We start from the raw sequence: 8,582 nt of genomic DNA on the forward strand, positions 1-8,582 counted from the left end.
ACCTCAGGTGATCCGCCTGCCTTGGCCTCCCAAAGTGCTAGGATCACAGGTATGAGAAACTGCACTCGGCCCTAATTTTTGTATTTTTAGTAGAAACGGGGTTTCACCATGTTGGCCAGGATGGTCTCAATCTCTTGACTTCATGATCTACCCACCCTAGCCTCCCAAAGTGCTGGGATTACAGGTGTGAGCCACCACGCCCAGCCTGCACAACTCTTAAAACAGATCAAGTCAGGTCAATGGAATTAAGGTTCTTGGCAATTAGGAATTTATCCTGTGAAAAGGATAAAGCTTTAGTGTTCAGCCAAGAAGGAAAGGATCTAAATCTGATGTGGAATGTCTGTGAGCAAGAGGGAATTAAGAGAAATTTAACTCGAAGATAATGAAATTCTTTTCAGCTTTAACTTGCTATAAATAAATAAGCTGTGCTGGCTCCAGAATTTTTTACCTAGGAGGGGCCTAGGGTGGCAATCTGACTGGAAGGGAGTGTGTGAAGTTGCATTTGCCTGATGCTTTAAGATTGAGAAAACACCAACTGTCCATCTCAAAGCTCCTAACCCCGGCCTCTGCATTGGTACTGCCTCTGCAAAGAAACAGCTTTATAACAAGGAGGCAGAGAAGAAAATGGAAGGAGTGGCCGTTTCATATATGGAGTCCCGTGCTCTTTAGATCCAGAAAATAACTCCATATATTGCAGTATCAGAGAAATTTGAATTAGTGCTTTTCTGTAGTGTACTTCTAATTATTTAATACTTCCTTGGTACAGTAGGACAAAAATAGCATATTTTGCACATCTATGATAAATATAGTGCTTGTACATACAGAACTGAGCTCTTATTTGGGGCAGATAAAAGAAAAATTGATATTTACTGTTAAGAAGTAAGTATGTACAACAACAATAGAGAGGGAGTTGGCACTGTTCGAGAGAAAAATCAAAAATAGATTTGCTCTGCTTTATTAGAAATAATTAGGGGCTGGGTGTGGTGGCTCACACCTGTAATCCCAGCACTTGGGAGGCTGAGGCTGAAGGATTGCTAGCCCAGGGGTTTAAGACCAGCCTGTGCAACATGGTAAGACCTTGTCTCTACAAATATATTTTTAAAAATTAGCCAGGCATGGTGGTGTGGACCTTTGTTTCCAGACACTTGGGAGGCTGAGATGGGAGGATCTCTTGAGCCCAGCAGGTTGAGGCTGCAATGAGCCACGATTGTGCCACTGTATTCCAGCCTGGGTAACAGAGTGAGACACTGTCTCAAAAAAAAAAGAGAAAGAAAGAAAAAGAGAAATAATTAGGAAGCACATTTGTGAGGAAACTGATTTTTAAAAAGTGCCTCTAGAAAATTTCCATAATTAAAAAGCTTGAAAAAATGATATTTTAAAAATGCCTCCCCACAATGAGTCTCAGAGAAGTAGATCCTCAAATGTTCATTAACCAAAACTGATGGATGACTAATTGGCAGGGAACTAAAGGTTTGGACACATTATGATGAGAACGGCATTCCAATTGGATTCTCTTTTGTACTCTTGTACTCCAGTGAGTGAAGAGAAAAAGGGAAAACCACAGACCGTAATGAATCCATTACGGTCTATGGAAGGGCCACAGGGCTCCCCCCATTCTCTTATGACTACCTGAAGCAGCTTCCAGGAGGACACGTCCGGAGAGGGCACCATGGCATAGGAGAGCCAACTGCTATTTTTGGCTTGGTGTTAGTGGGTATGCCCCTCACTCCTAAGTTTCAGGTGTCTCTCAAATCCACAGAGAACAATAATGTCCCGTTCTTACTAATACAGGTGGCAGCTGGTTGCAGAAGAAAGCGATTACATTTTCATCTCTGGGGAAGAAAGTACCCACACACATGTGGCTGTGGTCTTCATCACACTGCCTCCCTTCTCTGGACTCTGCAGGGGCTTCTAGATGTCTCTTGGATCCAGTGAAGAAAACTCAACTCTTTGTTTTTAGGCCTGTCTATTAGCTAAGCCCTCCATCACACTCCTCCTAAATGCCTTCAGCTTTAGCTGTAAGACAGCCCATACTGGCAAGCTTGCTAATGAGTGAAAAAGCAGCAGCCCGCTTCCCACAGGGGAGTATGTACATTTTAATAGCAGGCTTCCAGAGACAGGACACCTGCTGCCTGTCTACTTTCCAACCGGGACCTGGTGATAAAAACTTCAGCCAGGCCCAGACGGAAGGGTGGAGGCTGTGAACTGCCATTATGCATATGCCTAATATTGTCCGGCCTTAATTTAAGACCATAAACAATCCATCTTCTTCCAGAAACAAGGTAGAGCCTTCCCAGATCAACAAAGCTCTGTCAGAGCTGAAGGTACACCTGATTCCCTGGAGTGCCACTGAACAAGCCGGAGACAGTGCAGTTTGTTTCTCCTGGGCAGGCACACACGGCGTCTGCCAAAATGAGAACATCATTCACTTATACCTGTTTATGGAAAATGAGATACAGGACAGCATTGTACTTGAGATTTGGAACCACCAGGAATCCTGTTCTGTCTCCCCAAGTATGTGGCTCTTGATTTGGGGTATACATTCCAGTGATAAAGAAAAGAGACACAAATTCTCATAAAACAAGATGGAACATTTTAAATGAACACAGAAGTTATATGTTGGGGAAATATGGTAGGAAGATGGAAGAAGGGCTCATTCTGGCTAAAGAGGAGTAGGGGGGCAAGTTAGAGAATAGTAGCTCAGAATGTGTGCTATTTAGGGCAGGGCACAGAGGCTCACACCTGAAATCCCAGCGCCTTGGGAGGCCAAGATGGAGGGATGGCTTAAGGCCAGAAGTTTGAGACCAGACTGGGCAATATAATGAGACTCTGTCTCTATAACAATTTCTTAAAAATTAGCTGGGTATGGTGGTGCACACCTGTAGTCCCAGCTACTTGGGAGACTGAGGCAGGAAGACAGCTTGAGCTCGGGAGTTTGAGGTGACAGTGAGTTATGATTGTACTACTGCACTCCAGCCTGGGCAACAGAGTGAGACTCTGTCTCTTAAAAGCAGAATTGATGCTATTTAAGTTTTCTTATAGGATAAGAGGCATTTTGTGCTGAGAAAAAAGAGGGGATTTGGGATAGTGGGGAGACAACAGCCCAAAGGTCAGGTACTTCACAGGCAATGAGAGAATGCTGTGAGTAATGAGGCTGGACAGGTAGGTTCATGCCTCAGCTGCTGGCCTGCGTGAGGAAGCCAACTCGAGTAGTATTATGACAGACGGGTGGGTCAGAGGCAGGGAGGTCACAGTACACGTTTGGAAACACCCAAGGGACTGGTAATTACACAGCTGAATACATACACAAAAGCCCCTGAGCTATATACTTAAGATTTGTATATTTTACTGTATGTAAATGATAGCTTAAAAAAGTACTTTAAAAAAAAAGTCAAACGGAGACAGTGCCAGCCTGTCCAGGAGTACGGGGGCTGGGAATAGTCAGAAGAAGACAAACACACAAGAAAACCAGTCTCTTTACCCTGCAGTCAAGGACACTCTCCCAGGGTCCTTCCCCTAAAAAGACCACTCTGATGCTTGCTAACAAAGCAAAGGTACCAGAATCAGAAGATGTCCGTGCTGAAGGGCACCATGGGAGACATACCTATTTCATTTTACATAGAAGGAAACCAAGGACCAGAGGGGCTATCATTTTGTCTGGGGTTCTGTGGCCAGTTTAGAGGTAGAAGACCTAGGTTTGCATCCTAGTTCAAATTTCAATTCAAAGGTCTTTCTCTACCCAACTGTTGCCAGCAGCCATGAGGAAATTTGAATGAATGACAGAATTCTGAAGCTATAAAAAATCAAATGTGAGTAGATAGGTAGCAGCATGGGTGAATGTTCATGGCAACGTTCATCATGGTTTGGTGAAAGCAGGTTACCAAACAATATCTATCACCGTGATTTTGTGGGGGCAAGTATAAGCAGAAGGAAAACCACAGGGATGATTGCCCACATATTAATAGCGCGTTATCTCTGGGTAGAATTATAATTTTTTTTTCATGTGGGAGGTTTTCTGAAAAAACTGAAAAACCTGTTAGACAAATTCCAAAAGAGCTATAAAGCCAGGCACGGTGGCTCACGCCTGTAATCCCAGCACTTTGGAAGGCCGAGGCAGGTGGATCATGAGGTCAGGAGTTCGAGACCAACCTGACCAACAGGGTGAAACCCTGTCTCTACTAAAAATACAAAAATTAGCTGGGTGTGGTGGCACATGCCTGTAATCCCAGCTACTCAGGAGGCTGAGGCAGGAGAATCGCTTGAACCCCGGAAGCAGAGGTTGCAGTGAGCCGAGATCGCTCCACTGTACTCCAGCCTGGGCGACAGAGTGAGACTCTGTCTCATAAAAGAAAAAAGAAAGAGCTATAACATTTATTGGTAATTTTTGTGTGCTCTACCTTTTCTATTTAAGAAAATGAATATGCATTAAGGTTTTTATTCAGAAAAAAAGATTTATGTGACTATCTAGATTTTTGTCATAATTCTGAACTGGGCGTCTGCTCGTTTCACTAAAAGTAAACACTTCGTGAGAACAAAAAATGAATCACTAGGTAAATATTGATCTGTTTCTAAGTGAACAAGAGACATAACATCCCACTGAAGCAAAGTTTTCCTGCAGACATTAAAAGATTCATTTATAATGTATCTTTGGGTATATCATCTTAAAACAGATTTTCAAATTGACTTTAATGCTGAGAGGGGAAAACAGTAATCCCTGCTCCTTAAGCATGCTTTCAATGTTCACCTTTCATCAACTTTTTTTCTTTCTTTTTTTTTTTTTTTTTTTTTTTTTTTGAGACGGAGTCTCGCTCTGTCGCCCAGGCTGGAGTGCAGTGGCCGGATCTCAGCTCACTGCAAGCTCCGCCTCCCGGGTTCACGCCATTCTCCTGCCTCAGCCTCCCGAGTAGCTGGGACTACAGGCGCCCGCCACCTCGCCCGGCTAGTTTTTTGTATTTTTTTTAGTAGAGACGGGGTTTCACCGTGTTAGCCAGGATGGTCTCGATCTCCTGACCTCGTGATCCGCCCGTCTCGGCCTCCCAAAGTGCTAGGATTACAGGAACTTTTTTTCTATACCAGAACAGTAAGAGGACATGTCCTGATTCTGCACATGTCATCATAACCAGCTACCCGCGGTCAGGATTACTGAATAATATTAATAGCTTGTTGTAAATCAGTTAACAGAATTTTCCAGCCTAGGCGAGTGGTTGTCAAGGCTGCAGACAGCCTTCCTTGTAGGAAAAAAATCTTCAAAGTCCCAGGAGAAGCACTTTCCCTCATAACAGACGTGTTTCCTGCCCTTAGCTTCCAACACATGGGAGTTTGTTACAGACATGTGACACAGAAAAAGACCTTGGGCGACAGTAACTTCCAATGGAGTGACAGAAACAGAAAGAAGGTCAGATGGGAAACAAAGGTCACCCAGGGACTGTCATCGGGGGCTGGCCTCTGCCTCAGTTCTCTCACCTGTACCCAAGAAAAGTCCCTGTTCACTTCCCCACAGATAAGAAGGCAGCCAACCTGGTGTCACACTCCAGTTTGGGTTCAGTTTCCCTCTCTGCTACTCTCAGTTTCCTCATCCCTAAAATGAAAGGAAAAATGAATCCAACCTCAAGGTTGGTTAAGACTGAATGGCATAATGTCTATGAAAGGTACTCAATAAATTTCAAATGCAGTAGTAACATGGACAAAAGAGAGTAGTAATGTGAAAACATTTTGGTGATATGAGACATGAACACAGGATACAGTGATTCCTAAAATTAAAATCTAAAACAGAAATAAGGGGTGAGTTGAAGGATGGAGGGGCAATAAAGTGAATTTTGCCCTTTAGTCATTTGTCATGCTGAAGTCAGACTGCTCGGGTGTTTAGAATTTAGCTGCTTAAGCAATGCTCCAACATGCTCTAAAAGGGCTGGTCCTATCATCAAAAGCAGAGGCTTTGGAAGTAAATTGGTTCTGGAGAATTTGTCCCTTCACATACACCTTCAAACCATAGCTAACTCCTAAATGATCATCAGGTCTGCCTTTAACCTAGGCTGACCTCCACCCCTCCCTAGTTCAGGCAATCAGCCAATGACCAGGGAGCTCCATGTTGATGCCCCTGGCTCAGGCTGATGCTAATTTTCTAAACACAGACACAAGGTCCAAGGAGATGGGGCTGGGGATGCACTTCCACCTCCTAAGGAGGTGGGTGGGAGCCATTTCAGTAGAGGTCACACCTTAGACTCATCAAGAAAATGTGCCAGGGAGGGAAAAAAGCAAAGAGAAACCATTGGGCTTAATGTCTCTGGATTATTTTTAAAAGAAAAAAAAGAAAAGGAGGTAAAAACTGCCACAATCAGCTTTCTTCTACACTTTGAACAATTAGTATGGAATCAAACCTTACATGATGCTTTCCTGGAGCCTGGGCAATAGCAGCTTTTGCATGGCTTCCTCCCTCTAATTACTCAGGAACCAATACTGGGTGGAAATTTGCACTCATCTGCACAGAAACTTGCAGGGTTTTAAATACTTTGGTTTTCAAGAGCTCTCTAAAAATGAGATGACCAAAGAACTGGGCCTAGCAGTCCTACCCAAACTGACAGCTGAAAGTGAGTGCAAATTTCAGTAGTCAGTCGAAATTATTGATCTAAATTAAGTATCAAAAAAATTCAGGCTGAGCGCTGTGGCTCATGCTTGTAATCCCAGCACTTTTGAGGCAGGTGGATCACCTGAGGTCAGGAGTTCAAGACCAGCCTCGTCAACATGGTGAAACCCCATCTCTACCAAAAAATACAAAAATTAGCCGGGCATGGTGGCACATGCCTGTAGTCCCAGCTACTGGGGAGGCTAAGGTAGGAGAATTGCTTGAACCTGGGAGGTGGAGGTTACAGTGAGCTGAGATCATGCCACTGCACTCCAGCCTGGGGGACAGAGTGAGATTCTGTCTCAAAAACAAAAAAAAAAAAAAGAAGAAAGAAAGAAATATTCAAAATACAACTATGAAAAATACTGGATGATTTTCAAAACATATACTATGCATACCCTTTACAGAGCTGATTTTTAACTGCAAACACTGCATATAAGAACACCATGTCCTTGCTCTTGTGCCTGGCCGTGAAGCCTACTGTAATGAAAAGTCCCCTCAGCAGGGGCAGTTCCAAATTCAATATGATGACATTTATAGTGTCCACCACTATTAGGCAACATATCTCTTGACTTGGGGTCATGGCATCACCGTCACAACTATGAGAAAACTGCATAAGAATACCACACGTCAACACCCAAAACACCCAAAGCCCATAATGGTAGCTGTTCATCCTTGGCAAACAGCATATGAAAATTAACTAGACAACTACACAAAGCAGGGGCCCAAACTCTCAGATGTTGGTTGCCCATTTGTCTGCTCTTAGAAGAGAATCATTCACCCAGTGTCCCCAACAGCCAAGAGAGGGGACGAGAGGTGGTATCAGGATGCAGGGAAGAGCTTCTACCACCATCGGGTCTTAGCAGCTGCGTTAGTCATGTGCTGAAGGGACACACTTGAGGAAGACATCTCCCTGAGTAGCTGCAGTCTGAGAAGGCACAGGCAGAATGGAGTAAGCTTCAAGAAGTACAAAGCGAGTGAAGCAGCATGACAAGAAAGGAGACGAATTCAGACCGACTGTGCACGAGGTGTGGCCTGAGCCCCAGAGGAAGACACAGTCATTCAGAAGACATCCACAGGGAAAAGGTGAACACTGCATCTCTTGAAAACAGTATGTGTAGGCCGGGCACGGTGGCTCAAGCCTGTAATCCCAGCACTTTGGGAGGCCGAGATGGGCGGATCACAAGGTCAGGAGATCGAGACCATCCTGGCTAACCCATCTCTACTAAAAAATACAAAAAACTAGACGGGTGAGGTGGCGGGCACCTGTAGTCCCAGCTACTCGGGAGGCTGAGGCAGGAGAATGGCGTAAACCCGGGAGGCGGAGCCTGCAGTGAGCTGAGATCCGGCCACTGGACTCCAGCCTGGGCAACACAGTGAGACTCTGTCTCAAAAAAAAAAAAAAAAAGAAAGAAAACAGTATGTGTGACACAGAGTGTAGACTCCCTTCATTTTACAACTATGGTTTCTTCTATCAGAAGCAGAGCCCTCCCCTGCTGTCTCCAAAATACAGATCTGGGGGCAGGTGCAGTGGCTAATGCCTGTAATCCCAGCACTTTGGGTGGCCGAGGCAGGCAGATCACTTGAGGTCAGGAGTTCGAGACCAGCCTGGCCAACATGGCGATACCCCGTCTCTACTAAAGAGCACACCTGTAATTCCAGCTACTCCAGAGGCTGAGACACCAGAATCGCTGAAACCCGGGAGGTGGAGGTTGCAGTGAGTCGAGATCATGCCACTGTACTCCAGCCTGGGTGACTGAGCGAGACTCTATCTAAAAAAAAAATACAGATCTGGGCTTCTATATGGAAACCTGGTTCACTCAGACAAAGCACTCTCTTTAAGTGCATTCTCTTAGCTAATGCTTGGTACATTTTTCAACAAGGTAGATGAAGAGTACTCAACTATTGGATCTGTGCTTTTTTGCTTATTAATTATTTTGGGTGAGGATAGTTCCTCCAT

At 44.5% G+C, this 8,582-nt stretch overlaps 1 protein-coding gene and 1 non-coding gene across 4 annotated transcripts in view; both read right to left on the reverse strand.

Moving 5' to 3' along the window:
• LOC105488339 (abhydrolase domain containing 2, acylglycerol lipase) overlaps window positions 1–8,582 on the reverse strand; it is a 118,837-nt gene that overhangs the window by 80,045 nt on the left and 30,210 nt on the right. The window lies entirely within an intron of this gene.
• LOC112427811 (U7 small nuclear RNA) lies at window positions 4,004–4,067 on the reverse strand. Its single transcript, XR_003019552.1, has one exon. It is a non-coding gene; the product is annotated as a U7 small nuclear RNA (small nuclear RNA).

Source organism: Macaca nemestrina, chromosome 7 (assembly GCF_043159975.1).
Source record: "Macaca nemestrina isolate mMacNem1 chromosome 7, mMacNem.hap1, whole genome shotgun sequence".
Classification (NCBI taxonomy): domain Eukaryota; kingdom Metazoa; phylum Chordata; class Mammalia; order Primates; family Cercopithecidae; genus Macaca; species Macaca nemestrina.